Genomic DNA, 22,982 nt, shown 5'->3' on the forward strand with positions numbered 1-22,982 from the left:
ACCCTAACTTTATTAACAATCTGTGTCTCTAAGTTCTTTCTGAGGGTGGTGTTTGAAACATTAATCTGTTTCAGCAACAAAGCTTGATAATAATTTAATAATAATTTTAATTTCAATTATTGTAGATAATAATAATTTCTATTATTGTAGGTGCTAATGGCACTGCCCAGTGAGGGGCTGGAAACCTGCTTAGAGTTTCCACACTACTCATAGATTATAAGGGATGTGATGACCACAGAGAGAAACTCCACACCAGCAGGGAGTCCTCGGGACTTGTAGTCTTGGGGCTCTGCCTCTCTGAGGCACCCCATCGTGATTGTGCTAACTGGTGGACCACAGTCCATGAGTTCTAAAGCTGTTTGCTGTTCCTCTTGCATGGCCCATAAAACACATGTGACTGTTTTGAGGCAACACCGAATATTTGAGTCATAGTAAAATTTAAACTGTTACTAAATCAAAGGCAGGCTGGAGCTAGAGAGATGGCTCGGTGGCTGAAAGCAATATACGGGGTTTTAGAGAACCCAGGTAAAATGTCAAGTATCCTATGGTGGCTCACAACCATCTGTAAATCCAGTATCGGGGCCTCTGATGCTCTCTTCTGTCTTGCATAGGCATCAGGCACTTGTGTGACGCACAGAATTACCGTGCAGGCAAAACACTCATACACATAAATTAAAATTGATGAATAAAGATTGTCTTGTGTAGGTCCCAAACTCAGCCTCGGTAGGAGTGGAACAGGACGTGTAAGACCTGTTTGTATAATAATATACCTATTTCTATGTTATCCTTCCAGGTCAGTCCTCCTTGTTAATATTAATGACTCATGATAGTCAGAGACAGCGTGAGTCCCAGAGGCGTGGCTAATATCTCAACAAAATGGTAAGTGCTGGGACCCTCAGGACAGCCCTTAAGGCTGTGGAAAAGAACTCTAAAAATGTGAGTTCAAAAATATATAATTTCTCCACCATGAGAATATAACGATGCAATATGGATTGTTTAAGGGACTTCACAGACCTAAAGGAACAGAGGCAGCTGCATAATGAGTCAGTTTGTCAGGAAGATACAAAGACAGACTGACACAAACACAGGCAGATTCCTGAGTTCAAGGTCAGCCTGGGACAGGTCTACTTAGATCCATGCCTGGTCAGAACGGTGATTCCAGGGTTGCTTTCTTATTGTCTGTGACTGTGTTTGCTCTCTCTTCCTGAGAGTCAAGGGGCTACGGTCATGGAATGCTGATTTGTGGGACGGCCAAGAGGGAAGCCAGAAGAAACTACCGAACTGATGTATAGATAAAAGACGCTGTGGGAGATGAGCTTGCTTAAAGTAACCGCCCTCCTGGTTTTAGAATTTTTCTCTACGGAGAGCTGAGCTATCTGGAGATCTATGAAGACTGAACAGACAGCTCTTTAGGATGTTCTCCGACTTTCTGCTTTTGGTCAGAAAAACCTAACAACTATGTTTACAGAAAACTCATGAACTATCCAGAGAGCTTTTAGAATTCTTATTAGCAGAGAGCTGTCTCAACCAGAGAATTTTCAGAATAGCAAGAAGCCATCTAGAGCAGAACACACACATACACACACATACACATATACACACAGACACACACATACACACAGAAACAGGAGCACACACACATACACACACATGCACACTTACACATATACACACATACATGCACGAACACACACACATACACACACTTACACATATACACACATACATGCACGCACACACACACACATACACACACATACACATATACACATAGACACACACATACACACAGAAACAGGAGCACACACACATACACACACACACACTTACACATATACACACATACACACACATACATGCACGCACGCACACACATACACACGGAGACAGAAAGAGCAATCTGAAAAGCTGTCTCGAGTACACTACTGAGCCAAGAGCTACCCCAGAGAGCTCTCTGGGGAGACATCTCTATCAGAACAGAGGCCGCCAGCTTGGACCCATGATTTGACTTCGAGTGTTTGTTTCCACCCATAAACCCCTTTTCTTAGAACCCTTCTCCAAGCTGAGCCTGGGCTTTGGCAGTCTTGTTTTTAAAAAAAAGAGAGAAAGAGAAAAGAAAAAGAAGGCATGCTGCAAGCTTGTGCCATATGATCTACTCTTGAAACATAATATACATTCATTTATATGCAAAAATGACGCTAAGTTTTGAAGCATCCCCTCAAAACTTGTGCACTTTTTTTGAGACCCAGTTTCTGTGTAGCGGGAGATGGGGTTGGAAGGAAACGCCCCCCAAAGACCCACAGTTTCTGTGTAGCGGGAGATGGGGTTGGAAGGAAACACCCCCCAAAGACCCACAGTTTCTGTGCAGCGGGAGATGGGGTTGGAAGGAAACACCCCCCAAAGACCCACAGTTTCTGTGCAGCGGGAGATGGGGTTGGAAGGAAACACCCCCCAAAGACCCACAAGGAGTGTCGCTGTAGAAGGTGTGGCCTTGTTGAAAGAAGTGAGTCGCTGTGAGGATGGGCTTTGAGGTCTCCTGTGCTCAAGACATGCCGTTGTGGCTAACAGTCCCTTTCTACCGCCTTTGGATCACAGTGTAGAACTCTCAGCTCCTTCCCCAGCGCCATGCCTGCCTGCACGCTGCCAGGCTTCCCACCACGATGATAATGGACCAAAACTCTGAAACTGTAAGCCAGCCCAATTAAATGCTTTCTTTTATAAGAGTTGCTGTTTATTAGATTTCTCGGCTCACACGAAACAAACGTGGCTCCACGTGGAGAGGTTTAATAGAACAGGGATGGGACAGGGGTCAGGGTCAAAGGAAGAGAAGAGAAAGGAGGAAGAGGAGGAGGGTTTCAGTCTTTTATAGGGGTAGTGACGTCACTTGCTCCCAGGTGAAGGTGGGTTTTTGAACCGATGTCTTCTGGGAATGCTTTGGCTGGTTCCATGGCAACGGATGTGCCAAGTTCCAGGCACCTGTGGGTGGCGCCATCGCCAGGGGTAGGAGCTGTCCTAACAGTCATGGTGTGTCTTCACAGCAATAGAACACTGACTAGGACAGGGGCTGTTTGAAACTTGCTCTACTTGGCTTTAATTGTCAACTTGAAAGAGCCCGCAGTCAATCACAGAAGAAAGCCTCAGCTGAGGAATTTCCTACATCATATTGGCACATGTCTGAGAAGATTGTCTTGGTTCTGAATTGATACAGGAGCTTCCAGACCACTGAGGGCAGCTACCCTAGGACAGGTGGCCCTGGGCTGCACGACCAAGCAAGCTGCACACAAGCCGGCAAATGGAATTCCTCCTTGGATCTTGCCTCCTGCTTATAATGCTCGCCCTGAGTTTCCTCAGAGATGGATTATGACCAGGAACTGTAAACCAAATAAGCCCTTTCTTCCTACAAGTTGCTTTTAGTCACAGTTTTAATCACAGCAGAAAGTATATTAGAACAAAATGTGTATGTGCCCAAAGGCCACAGGTTAAAGGCTTGGTTAGAAGCCAGTGGCACTATTCACTATTGGAACGGGATAGAACCTACAGGAAGTGAGAGCCAGAAGGAAACAGGGGCACTGAGCCTTGAAGGGGCTCTTCAGATTCCTGTGTCTTCTAATGCATATTCTCTTGTGGTGTATTCATCAGGGTTCTACAAAGTAACAGAATGGATAGAATGAATCTCCATCTGTCTGTCTGTCTGTCTGTCCGTCCATCCATCCATCCATCCATCCATCTATCTATCTATCTATCTATCTATCTATCTATCTATTTCTATTTATCTCTTTCTATATCTGGAGTTTATTTGGTAACTTAGAGGCCACAGTCCAGCTAATCCAACAACTGCCAGCCATGACCGGAAAGTCCGAGAACCAGGTAGTTTCTCTGCCCACAGGCTGGATGTCTCCAGATGCTGGAATCACCCAAACGTAGGCTGTAATGCCCGTGAAAGAATGGGCAGGCTATTGAGAAAAGGGCAAGCAGGCAAAGAGCAGCACCTCCTTTCTTTCTTGACCTTAGGCTTCCAACAGAAGGGGTGGCCCAGATTAAAGGGGTGTCTTCCCACCTCAAGATCTAGTCTAGAAGTGGATTTTCCTCCTTTAAATGAATCAGAACTTCCTAACTGGTGTGGCCTTCATTTTTGCCTTCTAGTTAATTCCAGAAACAGTCAAGTTGAAAGCCAAGAATATGTGTGTGCTGTTGTAGATTGTCTTGCAGACGTTTGTATTTTGATGTTAATTTCACTTCCCCAGGAAGGGCCAGGTGACTATCAGTCAGTACATTCTGACTGACATTGTTTTATTCCTTCCAGAATGTTCCTGCTCCTCCTGAGGTGTGTGGAAGGCTGGTGAAAGCCCCTAGGGTCCTTCACCAGAACCCTGGAATTACGTTATGGTGGACATCATGATATCTTTCTTCTAGGTTAACGACAAGACAAAAGTTTGGAGCTCTACCCTGGATTAATGGTCTCCCAAGGTCTAGCTCTGGCCTCCAGCGGAGTTGTGAAGAGGCCCTAAATCTCGGAACAGAACCTGCCTTATGATCACCAGATCTGAATGTATGGATCTGAGGAACCCTGGAGTTTTTGGCACTGTCTTCATTTGGGTCTCATTTCTGTGAAGAGACACCATGGCCAGGGAAAGTCTTATAAAGGGCAACATTTAATTGGGGCTGGCTCACAGTTTCAGGGGTTCAGTCCATTGTCATCATGGCATGAAGCGTGGTGGCATTCAGGCAGACATGGTGCTGAAGAGGGACCTGAGAATTCTACATCTGGATCCACAGGCAGCAAGAGAAAGAATTGGTTTGAACTTCTGAGACCTCAAAGCCTACCCCTTATGTTAGTTATGCTACACACTTCCTCCCAAAGGCCACACCCACTCCAACAAGGCCACACCTCCTCATATCGCCACTCCCACTCCAACAAGGCCACACCTCCTCATATCGCCACTCCCTAGGGGCCTGTTGGGAGGCAACATTCTCTTCTGGTCTCTACAAGCACCCGAGAGCCCATTGCATGTCTTAAAAAGAAAGAAAAGTAAATCTGCCTCGCTGGCAGCCTTCATTGGCCAATGGTGACCATTTATTGGGCGCCTTCTGTATACTCTGTGTTCTTGCTAACAGCTGGACGTATCATCCCAATCAGTCGGTTACCACATACCCCTCAGTTTGCTTTAATTGGACAGATGCGCCCTCCTGGGTCCTATTTAGAGAATCAAGAGCTGGTTCGGCCTCACCGTGGTGAGGTCTGAGGTTCCTCTGGGCATTTCAGAGCTAGTAATTAAAACTGCTTTTCCAGACTCAGCAAGCCGTCAATCACAGGAGCCATGCAGAGATGTTTCAGCTAGATAAGGGCCCATATGAGACGAAGCCATTAAATGTGGGAGCTGTGTAAAACTTAGCTGCATTAAGCAGACAGAACGAGCACAAGGATCAAAGTTTGCTAGGTCAGGAAAAAGAAAAAGGAAGCAAGAGGAGGAGGAAGAAATAGTATCTTTAATTTCCAAGAGGATACAATAAAGCCAAGAGATATAAATTATCTAAGATAGAACACTTGATAACGACCTTTTAATTGACTTGAAAAAAAAAAATGAATCTCTTGGTAGTTACTCCGGAACCCCACTTTGAACTTGTGTTTCTTTTAATTTATGGACATGGTGAACTAATCAAATCCAATAAACATGGGTGTCTTTAGTTACCAGATGTTCTGCGGGGTAGACGGTCACTGTAGCAGCAGGACAGGGCTTACAGTTGTTAGAGGAACGCATAGTCACATTCACACTGTACTGCTGCCTTGGGCTGGGGAGACGGCTCAGGGGTTAAGAGCACTCACCGTTCTTGCAGAGAACATAGGTTCGATTCTCAATCTTATGTGGCAACTCAAAGCATTTGTAACTCCAGCTTCCTCTCCCGACTCTACAGACACTGCCTACACACGGGGCTCAGACTCACACGCCGGCAACACACCCATACACACATTTTTAAAAATTATAATGTGGGGCCCCCAGTAACATTTTCAAAAGGGACCCTGTCCATCAACGTATCAGAATGAATAGACCTGACCCACTTTGTACCTTCCCTCTTCAGTGACCTGCCATCTTCTCTGGATTTAAGATTACAGCTCACGAGAGGTGGACTGTGTCTGGCTTCAACCTCGTTTTTAAGAGTTATCTAGCTGAATGGCACCACTGTAATGTACTACTAGAATTACCACTGTGCTCCTGGACCTGCACTAGCCCTCGTGGGGAGGGGACGACCTGGGCAACCCATCTTCTTAGCACCAGTAGGTAAGACTTTTGTCAGAGAAGAGTCTGGAGCACCAGCACCAGACACTAGAACTCGGTGTTGGGATTCTGTAAACCCCACCCCTCAGTTACCTAGCAACAGCCAGGTATACCCCACTCCTCAATTACCCAACAGTGGCCAGGCATGCTCCGCCCCAGTGACCTGACACTATAAAAGGAGCTGCTTGACCCTCCTCTCTCTCTTGGCCTCTCTTGCAGCCTTGCTCTCCCACTCCTACCCCTCCTCTTCCCTTTCCCTTCCCCCTCTCTCCCACGTGCTCATGGCCGGCCTCTACTCCTCTACTTCTCTCTCTCTCTCTCTCTCTCTCTCTCTCTCTCTCTCTCTCTCTCTCTCTCTCTCTCTCTCTCTTCTCTCTCTGCCTCTACCACCCTCTTAACTCTCCCATGACCTGAATAAACTCTATTCTGTACTATACCATTGTGTGGCTGGTCCCTCAGGGAAAGGATTCCCAACATGGACCCCCCCAGAGGCATCCCCTTTGCCCTCAGGCCTCGCCGCACCTCCATGGGCCATATGCCCCCCACTCTCTTCATCCTTCCCCTAACATTGGTGCCGTGACTCAGATCGTCATCCTTTCACAACATTGGTGCCCTGTGACTTTTCCTTTCAGTGACTTTCCCTTTCATTGGTGCCCCGTCATCTTTTCCTTACACTCGGTACTGAAATAAAATAGAAATAAGTAAAGGTAAGAGGGAGATAAGTGTGAGATCGTTTGTGAATTCAGCAGACAGGAAAGAAAACTCACATGCTGAGCATTGCCAACCCACTAGAGAACAATGTGAAAAAGGTTGGCCTCAGGAAACTTCTGCAGTGATGACTCTTGGCTTAGCACGGATGAATCTGGGCTCTGCACTACGTGACCAGCTGCCATGGTCCTCTTAATGGAGTGTTGCGGTCACGTGCTCCAGGGCAGGAATCTGGTACGGAGCAGATTGAAACTCCTACCATTTTCAATTATGAGAATTGCTGGGGTCCCTTAATCTGCTCAACCTTACCAGTTTTTCTGTCAGGTGACACAGTTCCACTTGCCCCACAGTGGAGGAGAAACTTTGCTATAGATGCGTGGGAGAGACATGGGGGGAGCATCCGGTGTGGTCATGACCCTGAACCTAGAGAGTTCGAAGTAGAGGGCCAGATAGGCCAGCCGTACCCTGTACCAGGTAGGACTGAAGGATGCTGGGAGAACCTGGAGGCCAGGTCTGCTTTGTAATGTTAAATAGGTACCTCAGGGTTGAAACTTAACATTGATTATTTGCCTCCAAACAATCCAAGGATGGATGAGAAGCTCTGTAAATGGGAAGTGTGGATCCTGGAGGGGCAGGGGACTGGGGAAAACTAACCCAAAGGTACCTCTGCGTAGAAGTGTCTGCGTGCGCTACTCAACTCTTTCCAAAGTACTCATAGTCAAAAGACAAAGAACTGTGAGTTCCAATAAAACTTTATCAACAAAAACAATGAGACTGGGACGCAGACTTGGGACTGTGTGGCGGTTTGAATGAAAATGGCCACCCGGTGCTCGGAGGGAGTGGCACTGTTTGAAAAGGTTAGGATGTGTGGTTTTATTGGAGTCGGAGTGTTCTTGGTAGAGGAAGTGTGTCATTGGGGTGGGGTTTCGGGTTTCAAATGCTCAAGCCAGGCCTGTGGATTTGGATGTAGAACTCTTGGCTCCCTCTCCAGCACCATTGTCTGTGACACCATACTTCCCGCTATGCTGATAATGGTCTAAACTTCTGAGCCTGTAAGCGAGCCCCAGTAAATGCTTTTTTGTTTGTTTGTTTTAAATAGAGCTGCGGTAATCCTGGTGTCTCCTCACGGCAACAGAACCCTGGCTGAGACAAAAGTTTATAGGCATATGTTATTGTGCATTATGTAAAGGTTATCCTTGTATTAAAAAATGAAGGTAAATAAATCTTTTGGGCAGTTGTGATTATTTATTCTTATTCACTTTACATCATGATCACAGCCCCCTTCCCTCTCCCCTCCCAGTCTCTTACAAATTCCCTCTCCTCCATTGCCTCCTCCTCTTCTCCTCAGAGAAGGGGGAAAAACACCCTCTCCTTGGGTACCACCCTTCTCTGGACATCTAGTCACAGTAGGACCAAGAGCATCCTTTCCTACTGAGGCCCAGGCAGTCCAGCTACTGGAAGGGAGTCCAATGGCGGGGAACAGGGAGCTAGGTCCAGCCCCTGCACGCTTCCTACTTGGTGGCCCAGTCCCCGTGACCCCCAATGGGCCCAGGTGAGTTGGTTCTATAGGTCTTTTTGTAGTGTCCTCGACCCCTTCAGCTTGCTGAATTCTATCACCCACTATTCCACAAGACTCCCCAAGTTCTGCCTGATGTTTGGCTGTAGATCTACACATCTGTCTCCATCTGCTGCTGGACGAAGCCTCTCAGGAGACAGTAAAACTAGGTTCCTGTCTGCACATAGCACAGAATATCATTAATAGCCCCAGGGGTTGGCTCTCTCACATGGGATGGCTCTCAAGTTGGGCCAGTCATTGGTTGGCTGTTCCTTCAGTCTCTGCTCCATCTTTATCCCTGCACATCTTGTAGGCAGGACACATTTCGGGTTGAAGGTTTTGTGGGTGGAATGGTGTCCCCCACCCTCCTGCCTGGCTATCAGTGCTGGCCACTTCAGTCTCTACATCCCCCGCTGGTGGGAATCTCGGGGGGGGGGTCACCCTCATAACACTCCATCTCCTCCCCACATCCCAGGCCTCAGCTAATCCCAGAGAAGCGCCCCCCATTGATTTTCATTCTCACTCCCAACCCTCTCCTACCCTCCTCACTGTTCCTGTTCCTCTCCTCACCCTCTCTCCTACCCAGATCCCTCTCGCCATCCACCTCTGATGACTATTTAGTTTTCGATTATGAGTGAGATTCACACATCCTCCCTGGGGGCTACTTATCACCCAGTTTCTTTGAGTCTATGGATTGGAGCATGACTGTCCCATGCTTTATGGCAAATGTCCCCTTATAAGTGAGTACATACTATATGTCTTTCTGGCTCCAGGTTACCTCACTCAGGATGATATCCTCGAGTTCCATCCATTTGCCTGCAAAATTCATGATGTTTTGTTTTTTAATAGCTAAATAGTATTCCATTGTGTAACTGAACCACATTTTTCTGTTTCCATTCTTTGGTTGAGTGATGTACTGGATGGTTCTGTGTCCACTTGACACAAGCCAGAGTTATCACAGAGAAAGGAGCCTCAGTTGAGGAAATGCCTCCATGAGATCCAGCTGTAAGGCATTTTCTCAATTAGTGATCAAGGGAGGAGGGCCCAGCCCATTGTGGGTGGAGCCACCCCTGGCCCAGCCCATTGTGGGTGGAGCCATCCATGGCCCAGCCCATTGTGGGTGGAGCCATCCCTGGGCTGGTAGACCTGGGTTCTATAAGAAAGCAGGCTGAGCAATCCAGGGGAAGCAAGCCAGTAAGTGACATCCCTCCATGGCCTCTGCATCAGCTCCTGCTTCCTGACCTGCTTGGGTTCCAGTCCTGACTTCCTTTGGTAATGAACAGCAATGTGGAAGTGTAAGCTGAATAAACCCTTTCCTCTCCAACTTGTTTCTTGGTCATGATGTTTGTGCAAGAATAGAAACTCAAAGACAAACTGGTACCAGCATAGTGGGGTATTCCTGTGACAAGCTGACCATGTTTTGGGGAGGACTGTGGAAGAACTTTGGAACTTTGAGCTAGAAGAGCCATTGGGATGTTAAGAGCTCTGTGGGATGTTCTGTAGGAGCTTGGAAGATAATGTTGAGAACAGTGCTTAAGATGGAGGCAGGGCTTGTGAAATTTTAGAGGGAAGATTAAAGACTTATCAGGGCTGTTGCTGTTTTGATTGTGAAGAAGCTGTGGTTTTGGTTAGCTGGGGCTGAAGAATCAGCTGTGATTAACAAGATACCAGAATGACTAAAGCAAAACTTTTGCATTACTGGGACTATTGATGCTGGTCACCTGGAGCTAAGAAATTAGTGGTGATTAAGAAGAGACCAGCATCACTGAGGTGAAATCTTCTGGGAACTGTTTCCTGAGAGCACAGAGGCTGTGTTCCAGAGATAGCCAAGGTTGTACCTTGTGCTGTGGCTGGACTTGGTAATGAGTAAGAGTCACCCAGTGGTACTGGTTTTGAAGGAATGAAGGGGTCATGGAGAGCAGCTGAGGCTCAGCACTGTGAGAGGCCATGGAAGGCCATTGGTGAAAGTGCAGCCTCAGTGGCGAATAGTCCCCAGGACTGACAGTAGTGTTTTGGAGATGCCAGTACCATGAGATGACCACCAAGAACAGCAGCAGTGGAGAACAGGCAGCTGGAGCCTAGAAGACAAGGTGTGTGTTACAAAGGGCAGAGCTGGAGAAGTGACCCAAGCCCTTGGAGGAGCCCAGAAGTTCGTAAGTGGATTCCCAGACACTGGATGGTTAAAGATTGATTTTGCTTTTGATTGTGACTGTGCCCTGATATTTTTCCCTCTTGAAAGAAGTAGAGCCCACAGGTAAGAGACTTTAAATTGTAAAAAGACTTTGTTTTTTAAAAGAGATGATATTTTAAAGGTATTGAAATTTTAATATGTAAGAATTTGTAAAGACTGTGGGACTCTTAAGGTTATTTAGATCTTGGGTATGAACAAGAAAATAAGAGTTGAGGCTTAATAGTGATGTGTTTGTGTGTCAAGTTGACAAGGGGTCAATTGTACTGGCTGGTTTTGTGTCAGCTTGACACAAGCTGGAGTTATCACAGAGAAAGGAGCCTCAGTTGAGAAAATGCCTCCATGAGATCCAGCTGTAAGGCATTTTCTCAACTAGTGATCAAGGGGGGAGGACCCAGCCCATTGTGGGTGGAGCCATCCCTGGGCTGGTAGACCTGGGTTCTATAAGGAAGCAGGCTGAGCAAGCCAGGGGAAGCAAGCCAGTAAGTAACATCCCTCCATGGCCTCTGCATCAGCTCCTGCTTCCTGACCTGCTTGGGTTCCAGTCCTGACTTCCTTTGGTGATGAACAGCAATGTGGAAGTGTAAGCTGAATAAACCCTTTCCTCCCCAACTTGCTTCTTGGTCATGATGTTTGTGCAGGAATAAAAACCCTGACTAAGACAAGGTTACCCCCAGTTACTGGCTATTATGAATGCTATGAACATAGTTGAACAAGTGTCCCTGTGGCATAGTAGGGCATCTTTTGGGTATATGCCCAAGAGTGCTATAGCTGGGTCTTGAGGTAGAACTATTTCCAGTTTTCTGAGAAAACGCCAAATTGATTTCCAAAGTGATTGTACAAGTTGGCACTTTCACAAGCAATGGGGGAGTGTTACCCTTACTCCACCTCCTCACCAGCATTCGGTATCACCTGAGTTTTTGGTCTTAGCCATTCTGATGGTTGTCAGGTGGTACCTCAGAATTGTTTTGTGTAGCAATGTTATTGATATATAAGTTCTGGCAGGGGGTTCCTGCTGCCCGCCTGGCTCCTTCATGTGGCTGCTGTACCTCTCTGTCCTGCACCTTCTCGGGCAGGAAGTCTCTCTCTCTCCTCCACACTCCCCCGCCACGGAGGACCTTCTTCTCTTCCCTCAGTCCCAAGTCCAGGGAAAATCCTAAAGTCCTACCTCTGTTTATCTGCCCAACCATTAGGTGCTGGCATCTTTATCTACCAGTTAGAACCGGCTGGGGTCAGGGTCCCTCAGTGTCTTACATGTGGATGTGAAGACTCTGGTACAAACAATTTTGGGGACTCAAATTAACATAAGAACACAAGCAACATTAGGCCAAACCCACTACAGTTTTGATTTGCATTTCCCCGATGACTAAGGACACTGGCTATTTCTTTAAGTGCTTCTCAGCCAGTTGAGATTTCTTTGTTGAGAATTCTCTGTTTCGTTCTGTACCCCGTTTTAAAAGTTGGGCTATTTGGGTTGTTGGTGTCTAACTTCTTAAGTTCTTAATAAATTTTGGATATAAGTCCTCTGTCATGTGTAGAGTTGGTGAAGATCCTTTCCCAGTCTGTGGGCTACTGATTTGTCCTAGTGACAGTATCTTTTGCCTTACAGAAGCTTTTCAGTTTCATGAGGTCCCATTTATTAATTGTTGACCCTAGAGCCTGAGCCACTGGTATTCTGTTCAGGAAGTTGTCTCCTGTACCAATGCATTCAAGGTTATTTCCTACTTCTCTTCTATTTGATTTAGTGTTTCTGATTTTATGTTGAGGTTCTTGATCCACTTGGACTTGAGTTTTGTGGAGAGTGATAAATATAAATCTATTCTCATTCTTCTACATGTAGACATCTAGTTAGGCCAGCACCATTTTTTGGGGATGCTTTTATTTTCCCATTGTATGGTTTGGGGTTCTTTATCAAAAATCAACTGTCCACAAGTGTGGGGGCTTATTTCTGGGTCTTTGATTCGATTCCATTGATCAACCTGTCTGTTTTTGTACCAGTGCCATGCCCCACCCTTTTAAATCACTATTGCTCTGTAGTACAGCTTTAAGCCGGGATAGTAATTTCTCCTGAAGTTCTTTTGTTTTTCAGGATTGTTTTGGCTATCCTGGGCCTTTTGTTTTTCCATATAAAATTAAGAATTGCTCTCTCAAGGTCTATAAAAATTGTGTTGGAATTTTGATAGGGATTTCATTGAATCTGATGATTGCTTTTGGTAAGATGGCCATTTTCACTGTGTTAATCCTACCTATCCATGAGCATGGTAGATTTTTTTTTTTTCATCTTCTGAGATCTTCTTCGATTTCTTTCTTCAGAGCCTTGAAGTTCTTGTTATACACATCTTTCACTTGCTTGGTTAGAGTTACACCAAGGTACTTTATATTATTCATGGCTATATTGTAAAGGGTTGTCTCCCTAATTTTTTTCTTGGCCCATTTATCATTTGTATGAAGGAGAAATACTGATATCTTTGAGTTAATTTTGTATCCAGTCACTTTGCTTAAGGTGTTTATCAGCTATAGGAGTTCTCTGGTGGAATTTTGGGGGTCACTTATGAATACTACCAAATCATCTGCAAATAGCAATACTTTGGCTTCTTCCTTTCCAATTTGTATCCCCTTGATTTCCTTTTGTTTCTCTGGCTAGAACTTCAAGTACTATATTGAATAGATAAGGAGAAAGTGGGCAGCCATTACTTGTCCCTAATTTTAGTGGAAATGCTTTTAAGTTTCTCTCCATTTAGTTTGATGCTGTCTATTGCCTTGCTGAATATTGCTTTGATCGTGTTTAGGAATGTGCCCTGCATCCTTGATTTCTCTGTTGGATTTTATCAAAAGCTTTTTAAGTGGTTAGTGAGGTATTCATACAATTTTTTTCTTTCAGTTTGTTTATATGATGGATTATGGTAGTAGATTTTCATGTATTGAACCATCCATTGATCCCTGGGAAGATGCCTACTTGATTGTGATGGATAATGTCTTTCATGTATTCCTGGATTCAGTTTGAAAATATTTATTGAGTACTTTTTCATTAATGTTCATAATTGGAATCAGTCTGAAGTTCTGTTTTCTGGCAGTCTTTGTGTGGTTTAGATATTAGGGTGACTGTATTCTCGCAGAATGACTCTGGTAGTGTTCCTTCTGTTTCTATTTTGTGGAATAGTTTAAGGAGTGTTGGAATTTGCTCTTTTTTTGAAAGTCTCATAGAAATCTGCACTAAAATCATCTGGCCATGAGCTTTTTGGGGTGGGGAGATTTTAATGACTGCTTCTAATTCTCTAGTGTTATGTGGCAGGCGAATCATTTACCTGATCTTGATTACCTTTGGTAAGTGGTGCCTATCTAGAAAATTGTTCATTTCATGAAGATTTTCCAATTTAGTGGATTACAGTCTTTTGGAGACCTAATGGTTCTTTGAATTTCCTCAATGTCAGTTGTGGTGTCTCCTTTTCATTACTAATTGTGTTTATTTGGAAACTGTCTTTCTCCTGGTTAGGGTTTGTCTATCTTGTTGATTTTCTCAAGGAACCAGCTCTTGATTTTCTTAATTCTTTCTATTGTTTCCTATGTTTCTAATTGATTGATTTTGAACTACATTTTGATTATCTGCCTTTTACTCCTTTTTGGTGAGCTTGCATTTGTTTTTTTTTTTTTTTTTTTTTTTTTTTTCTAGAGCTTTCATGTATACTTTTAAATTGCTAGTATGAGAGCTTTCTAATTACATTTTTTCCAGTTTTTTTTTATTGGATATATTTTATTTACATTTCAAATGTTATCTCTTTTTCAGGATTCCCTTTTATCCACTCTATCCTATCCCCCATTCCCCTGCTTCTATGAGGGTGTTTGCCCACCCACCCCTTCCCACATCCCCACCTAGACATTCCCCTACACTGGGGCATCGAGCCTTTGCAGGACCAAAAGCTTCTCCTCTCCCGTTGATGCCCAACAAGTCCCTCCATTGCTATGTGTTGTAGGTTGAAGTTGAGCAGATGCATGATTGGACAGTAGAGAGTGGGGGCAGGAACAAAGTTGATAAAGTAGAAGAGAAGGAGAGAGGCAGGAGATTCATGATGAAGGCAACATGGAAGCAGACATAGATGTTCCTCTAGGCACATCTCTAGATGGATAAGGTTGTTACAATTATTTCTAAGGGTTTCTATGGGTCAATTTATTTTATCTAGGTGGGCAGTTTATATCTTTGTCAACTGGTTGTAAGCTTATTGTGTAGAGGGTTTGCAGATTGAGAATTTAACATATAAACCTGTTTGATAAGTTGATGATTGTGGAGTCATGTTTGTACCAGATGTTGGAGAACAGTGTGTGAAAGCAATACACTGGGGTGTTCTTGGACTACCCAGGACAGAAAGAGCAGGGGTGGGTGGAATGAACCATGACTGAATTCTTAGAGGTGGCATGGAGCCACTAAGATAGAGATACCCTGTAGTGCAATGTGGCCCTATGGGACCAGGCACTAGGTTGGGATAAAAGGTTATCTCCTTTTTATTTTTACAACATATGCAGCTTGAGTCATGGCTCCATTCATGTGTACTCTTTGGATAGTGGTTTGGTCCCAGGGAGCTCTGATGGGTTGGTACTGTTGTTGCTATGGGATTGCACAACCCTTCAACTCCTTCAATTTTTTTTCTTAACTCCTCCATTAAGAACCCCATTCTCAGTTCAGTGGTTGACTATGAGCATCCACCTCTGTTTTTGTCATGATTTGGCAGAACCTCTCAGGGACAGCGATATCAGGCACCTGTCAGCATATACTTCTTGGCATCAGCAATATTGTCTGGTTTTTGGTGGCTGTATATGGGCTGGATCTCCAGGTGGGGCAGTCTCTGGATGGCCTTTGCTTCAGTCTCTGCTCCAAACTTAGTCTCCATATTTCATCCTGAGAATATTTTGGTTCCCCCTTCTAAAAAGGACTGAAACATTTGCACTTTGATCTTCCTTCTTCTTGAGCTTTATGTGATCTGTGAATTGTATCTTGGGAAAGATGAACTTTTGGGCTAATATCCAATTGTTAGTGAGTGCATACCATGTATGGTATTTTTTGTGATTGGGTTACCTCACTCAGGATGATATTTTCTAGATCCATCCATTTGCCTAAGAATTTCATGAAGTCATTGGTTCTAATAGCTGAGTAGCACTCCGTTGTGTAAATGTACCATAATTTCTGTATTCATTCGTCAGTTGAAGGACATCTGGGTTCTTTCCAACTTCTGGCTATTATAAATAAGGCTACTGTGGACATAGTAGAGAATGTGTCCTTGTTGTATGTTAGAGCATCTTTTGGGTATATGCCCAGGAGTGGTATAGCTGGGTCCTCAGGTAGTACTATGTGCAGTTTTCTGAAAAACCACCAGACTGATTTCCAGAGCAGTACCAGTTTGCAATCCCTTCAACAATGGAGGAGTGTTTCTCTTTCTCCATTCTACAAACTCGCCAGCATCTGCTGTCATCTGAGATTTTTATCTTAGCCATTCTGATTGGTGTGAGGCAGACTCTCATGCATTCCCCTGAAGACTAAAGATGTTGAACATTTCTTTAGGTGCTTCTCAGCCATTTGATATTCTTCAGTTGAGAAATCTTTTTTTTTTTTTTTTTTTTTTTTTTTTTTTTTGCTCTGTTCCCCATTTTTAATGTGTTATTTGATTCTCTGGAGTCTAACATCTTGGGTTCTTTGTATATATTGGACATTAGCCCTTTATCAGATGTAGGATTGGCAAAGATCTTTTCCCATTCTGTTGGTTGCCAGTTTGCCCTAATGACAGTGTCTTTTACTTTACAGAAGCTTTGCAACTTTATGAGATCCCATTTTTCTATTCTGGATCTTGGAGCATAAGCCATTGGTGTTCTGTTCAGCAACTTTTCCCCAGTACCCATGTGTTCAAGGTTCTTCCCCACTTTCTCTTCTACTAGTTTGAGTGTATCTGGTTTTATATGGAGGTCCTTGATTCACTTGGACTTGAGCTTTGTACAGGCAGATAAAAATGGATCAATTTGCATTCTTCTATGTGTTGATCACCAGTTAAACCAGCAGCATTTGTTGAAGGTGCTATCATTTTACAGTGGATGGTTTTCGCTCCTTTGTCAAACATCAAGTGACCAAAGGTGTATGGGTTCATTTCTGAATCTTCAAGTCTATCCCATTAATCTACATTCCTGTCTCTGTACCAATATCATGCAGTTTTTATTTATTTATTTATTATATGCACTGTAGCTGTCTTCAGACACACCAGAAAAGGGCATCAGACCTTATTACAGGTGGTTGTAAACTACCCTGTGGTTGCTGGGATTTGAACTCGGGACCGCTGGAGGAGCAGTCAGTGCTCTTAACTGCTGAGCCATCTCTCCAGCTCAACAAGTTTTTTATCATGATTAATCTGTAATACAGCTTGAGGTCAGGAATGGTGAGTCGCCCAGAAGTTATTTTATTGTTGAGCATAGTTTTCAATATCCTGTTTTGTTTTGTTTTGTTTTGTTGTTCCAAATAAATTTTCAAATTGCTCTTTCTAACTCTATGAAAAATTGAGTTGGAATTTTGATGGAGATTGCATTAAATCTGTAGATTGCTTTTGGCAAGATGGCCATTATTACTATATTAATCCTGCCAATCCATGAGCATGGGAGATATTTTCATCTTCTGAGATCTTCAATTTTCTTCTCCAGAGACTTGAAGTTCTTGTCATACAGATCTTTCACTTCCTTGGTTAGAGTCACACTAAAATATTTTATATTATTTGGGACTATTGTCAAGGGTGTCATTTTCCTAATTTCTTTCTCAGCCTATTTATCCTTTGAGTAGAGGAAGGCTACTGATTTGTCTGAGTTAATTTTATATCCAGCCACTTTGCTGAAGTTGTTTATGAGCTGTAGGAGCTCTCTGGCGGAATTTTTGGGTCACTTAAGTATAATATCATGTCATCTGCAAATAGTGATATTTTGACTTCTTCCTTTCCAATTTGTATCTCTTTGATCTCCTTTTGTTGTCTAATTGGTCTGGGTACACTTTGATTACTATATTGAATAGGTATGGGGAGAGTGGGCATCCTTGTCTAATCCCTGATTTTAGTGGAATTGCTTCAAGTTTCTCTCCATTTAGTTTGATGTTGGCTACTGGTTTGCTGTATGTTGCTTTTACTATGTTTAGCCTTGAATTCCTGATCTTTCCAAGACTTTTAGCATAAAGGGTTGCTGAAGTTTGTCAAATGCTTTCTCGGCATTTAATGAGATGATCATGTGGTTTATTTCTTTGAATTTGTTTTCTAGTGGATTATGTTGATGGATTTCCATATATTGAACCATCCCTGCATCCCTGGGATGGAGCTACTTCATCATGATGGATGATCATTTTGATGTGTTCTTGGATTTGGTTTGCGAGAATTTGAGTATTTTTGCATTGATATTCATAAGGGAAATGGGTCTGAAGTTTTTTTTCATTGTTGGGTCTTTGTGTGGTTTACGTATAAGTGTAATTGTGGCTTCATAGAAGGAATTGGATAGTGTTCCTTCTGTTTCTGTTTTGTGGAATTGTTTGGAGAGTATTGGTAGTAGGTCTTCTATACAGGTCTGATAGAATTCTGCACTAAACCCATCTAATCCTGGGATTTTTGTTATTGTTGTTGTTGTTGGGATACTTTTAATGACAGCTTCTATTTCTTTAGGTGTTATGGGACTGTTTAGATGGTTTATCTGATCCTGATTTAATTTTGGTACCTGGTATCTATCTAGAAAATAGTCCATTTCCTCCAGCTTTTCCAGTTATGTTGAGTAGAGGCTTTTGTAGTAGGATCTGATGATTTTAAAAAATTTCCTCAGTTTCTGTTGTTATGTCTCTCCTTTCATTTCTGATATTGTTAATTTGGATGCTGTCTCTGCGCCCTCTGGTTAGTCTGGCTAAGGGTTTATCGATCTTGTTAATTTTTTCAAAGATCCAATTCTTGTTTTTGTTGATTCTTTGTAATAGTTCTTTTTGTTTCTACTTAGTTGATTTTAGCCCTGAATTTGATTATTTCTTGCCATCTACTCCTCTTGGGTGCATTTGCTTCTTTTTGTACTATAGTTTTTAGGTGTGCTGTCAAGCTGCTAGTGTATGCTCTCTCCAGTTTCTTTTTGGAGGCACTCGGAGCTGTGATTTTTTTTTTCTTCTTAGCACTACTTTCATTGTGTCCCATAAATTTGGGTATGTTGTGCCTTCATTTTCATTAAATTCTTAAAAATTCTTTAATTAATTTATTTCTTCCTTGACCAAGTTATCATTGAATAGAGCATTGTTCAGCTTCCACATGTATGTGGCCTTTCTGTTGTTTTTGTTATTATTGAAAACCAGTCTTAGTCCAAGGTGATATGATGGTATGCATGGGATTATTTCAATCTTGTTGTATTTTTTGAAGCCTGTTTTTTTTTTTGACTGATTATATATAGTCAATCTTGGTGAAGGTACTATGAGGGGCTGGGAAGTATATATATTCTTTTGTTTTAGGATGAAATGTTTTACAGATGTCTGTTAGATCCATTTGGTTCACAACTTCTGTTAGTTTCATTGTGTCTCTGTTTAGTTTCTGTTTTCATGAGTATAGTGTTGAAGTCTCCCACTATTGTGTGCAATGTGTGCTTTGAGTTTTAGTAAGGTTTCTTTTATGAATGTAGCTGCCCTTGTATTTGGAGCGTAGATATTCAGAACTGCAATTTCCTTTGAGGAATATGAAGTATCTTTCCTTATGTTTTTTGATAACTTTTGGTTGAATATCGATTCTATTTGATATTAGAAGGGCTACTCTAGCTTGTTTCTTGGCACCATTTGCTTGGAAAATCATTTTACAGTTTTTGTACTCTGAGGTAGTGTCTGTCTTTGTCACTGAAGTGTGTTTCCTGTATACAACAAAATGTTGTGTCCTCCTTAAGTCTCTATTCTGTTAGTCTATGTCTTTTTTATTGGGGAATTGAGTTCACTGATGTTGCGAAATATTAGGGACCAATGATGCTTGTTTCCTGTTATTTTTGTTATTAGAGATAGAATTCTGTTTGAGTTTCTGTCTACTTTTGGGTTAGTTGAAAAAAGATTGCATTCTTGCTTTTTCTAGCATGTAATTTTTTCTTCTTGTTTTGGAGTTTTCCATCATTTGTAGGGCTGGATTTGTGAAAAAATATTGTGAAAATTTGGTTTTGTCCTGGAATATCTTCATTTCTCCATCTATGTTAATTTAGAGTTTTGCTGGATATGGTAGTCTGAGCTGGCATTTGTGGTTTCTTAGGATCTGTATGCATCTGTCCAGGATCTTCTAGCTTTCATAGTCTCTGCTGAGAAGTCTGGTGTGATGCTAATTGGTCTGCCTTAATATGTTACTTGACCTTTTCCCCTTACTGCTTTTAATATTCTTTCTTTTTTTGTTCATTTGTTGTTTTGACTCTTATATAATGGAAGGAATTTCTATTTTGGTCCAATCTATCTGGAATTCTGTAGGTTTCTTGTATGTTTATGGGCATTGCTTTCTGTAGGTTAGGGAAGTTTTATTCTGTAATTTTGTTGAAAATATTTACTGGCCCTTTATGTTGGGAATCTTCGCTCTCTTCTATGCCTATTATCTTCAGGTTTGATCTTCTCATTGTGTCCTGGATTTCCTGTATGTTTTTGGATTAGGAGCTTTTTGCATTTGCACTTTCTTTGACGGTTGTGTCAATGTTTTCTATGGTATCTTCTGCACCTGAGATTCTCTTCTATCTCTTGTATTCTGTTGGTAATGCTTGTGTCCATGATTCCTGATCTCTTTTCTAGGTTTTCTGCCTCCAGGGTTGTCCCCTTTGTGATTTCTTTGTTTTTATTTCCAATTTTAGAGATGGTTTTGTTCAGTTATTTTACCTGTTTTATATGTGTGTGTGTGTGTTTCCTCTTTGAGGGCTTTACCTGTTTACCTGTGTTGTCCTATATTTCTTTAAGGGAATTATTGATTACCTTCTTAAAGTCCTATAACATCATCATAAGATATGATTTTAAACCAGAATCTTGCTTTTCCAGTGTGTTGGGGTATCCAGGACTTGCTGTGGTGGAGTAACTGGTTTCTGATGATGCCAAGTCGCCTTGGTTTGTGTTGCTTAGATTCTTGGACTTGCCTCTCACCACTGCTTATCTCTGGTGTTATCTGGTCTTGCTGATTCTGTCAGTGGCTTGACCCTCCTGTGCTCTCAGGTGTATCAGCACTTCTGGGGGACCAGCTCTCAGGGCCAGCACAGGGCATAGACAGAAAGTGGAAGGATCCTATCCCAAACTGCTTCTAGATTTCCTGTGTCCTGAGGCTTTGGACTGTTTTCTCTTGTAACAGTGGAGGTCTTACCTGTACTCCCAGGGGTATCAGAAATCCTGTGAGACTCGCTGTCTCCCAGTGGGGTCTGGATACAGAATTCTCTGGCAATAGATCAGCTCCAGACACAGGTGGAAACTAGAAGGATCCTGTCCCAGACTGCCACTTGGTTCCTGTGTCCTGAGGAATCCAGGTGGGGTTCTCAGAGCAGAAGTGGTGGTCTTACCTGTGCTCTCAGATATTTCAGCACTTCTAGGGGACCAACTATCTCCCAGCAGGGTCTATGGATAGAGATCTGTAGCACAGGGTCACCTCTGGGCACAGGCAAAAAAACTAGAAGCTCTGATTTCTTTATGGAGGCACTGAGTGTTATGAACTCTTAGCCCTGCTTCCATTGCATCCCATAAACTTGTGCTTTTGTTTTCATTTTCTAGAAAGTTTTTCATTTATTTCTTTATGTCCTCTATAACTTGTGCTTTTGTTTTTTCATTTTCTAGAAAGTCTTTCATTTATTTCTTTATGTCCTCTATGACCCAGAGATCATTGAATAGAGAGTTGTTCAATTAACATCTTCTTGTATTTTTTTGAGGCTGGCTTTGTGGCCAACTATATGGTCAATTTTGGAGAAGAATCCATATGGTGCTGAGAAGGTATATTCAGTTTTGTGGGTAAAATATTCTATAGATATGTGTTAGGTCCATTTAATTCATAATCTCTATTAGTTTCTTTATTTCTCTTTTTAGTTTTTGTCTGGATGTCCTGTCAATTGGTCAGAGTGGGATGTTGAAGTCTCCTACTATTAATGTGTGGGTTTTAATGTGCATTTTAAGCTTTATCAATGTTTATTTTATAAATATGGGTGCCTCTGTGTTTGGGGCATAGATATTCAGAATTGAAATATCATCTTGGTAGATTTTTTTCCTTTGAGTATGAAGTATCCTTCCCTGTCTCTTTGTTTCCAGTTGAAAGTCTATTTTATTAAATATTAGGATGGATATTCCAGCTTGCTTCTTGGGTTTATTTACTAAGAAAACTGTTCCAACCTTTTACTCTGAGGTAATATCTATCTTTGATGCTGAGGTGTGTTTCTTGTATGCAGCAGAATGATGGATCCTATTTCCACTTATATTCTGTTAGCCTGTGTCTTCTGATTGGGGAATTGAATCCATTGATGTTGAAAGATATTGACCAGTGACTGTTATTTCCTGTTATTTTGATATTAGTTGTGTGTGTGTGTGTGTGTGTGTGTGTGTGTGTGTGTGTGTGTGTGTGTTTGGTATGATTTTCTTGTTTTTTTTCTTTTCTTTTTTTTTTTTTTTTTTTTTTGCTATTATGATTATGGAATTACTTCCAGCGCTTTCTTGGATGCAAGTTAATCCTTCTTGGGTTGAAGTTTTTCTTTTAGTGTTTTCTGCATGGCTAGATTTGTGGATAAATTTTTTTTAATTTGATTTTTGTCTTTAAATAGCTTGTTTTCTCCCTCTATGATGACTGAGAGTTTTGCTGGATATAGTAGTTTAGGTTGCCACCTGTGATATTTTAAAGGTTGCAGAATATTTGTCCAGGCCCTTTCCAGTTTTACAGTCTCTATTGGGAAGTTGGGTGTGATTCTGACAGGTTTGCCTTTGCATGTCAGCTGGCCTTTTTCCTTTCCATTTTTAAATATTCTTTCATTGTTCTGTATATTTTGTGTTTTAGTATGTGCCAGGAGGATTTTCTTTTCTGGTCCAGTTAAATTGGTGTTATATAAGGTTCTTGTATGTGTATAGGCATCTCTTTCTTTAGGTGTCAAATTTTTTCTTCTGCGATTTTGTTGAGAATATTTTCTGGGCCTTGGAGTTGGGACTCTTACCTTCTTCTATTCCTATCATTCTTAGGTTAGATCTTTTTATGCTATCTCAGATTTCCTGGATGTTTTGTATCAGGAGTTTCTTGGCTTAAAATTTTCTTTGCAG

The 22,982-nt window shown here is 42.3% G+C and overlaps 1 protein-coding gene across 1 annotated transcript in view; it reads right to left on the bottom strand.

The window, feature by feature from the left end:
- The window catches only part of RGS22 (regulator of G protein signaling 22), a gene marked incomplete at both ends in the record, with an annotated part of 138,470 nt that overhangs the window by 3,334 nt on the left and 112,154 nt on the right, over positions 1 to 22,982 (bottom strand). The window lies entirely within an intron of this gene.

The sequence above is a fragment of the Micromys minutus genome (genome assembly GCF_963924665.1).
Source record: "Micromys minutus genome assembly, chromosome: 33".
Taxonomy (NCBI): Eukaryota; Metazoa; Chordata; class Mammalia; order Rodentia; family Muridae; genus Micromys; species Micromys minutus.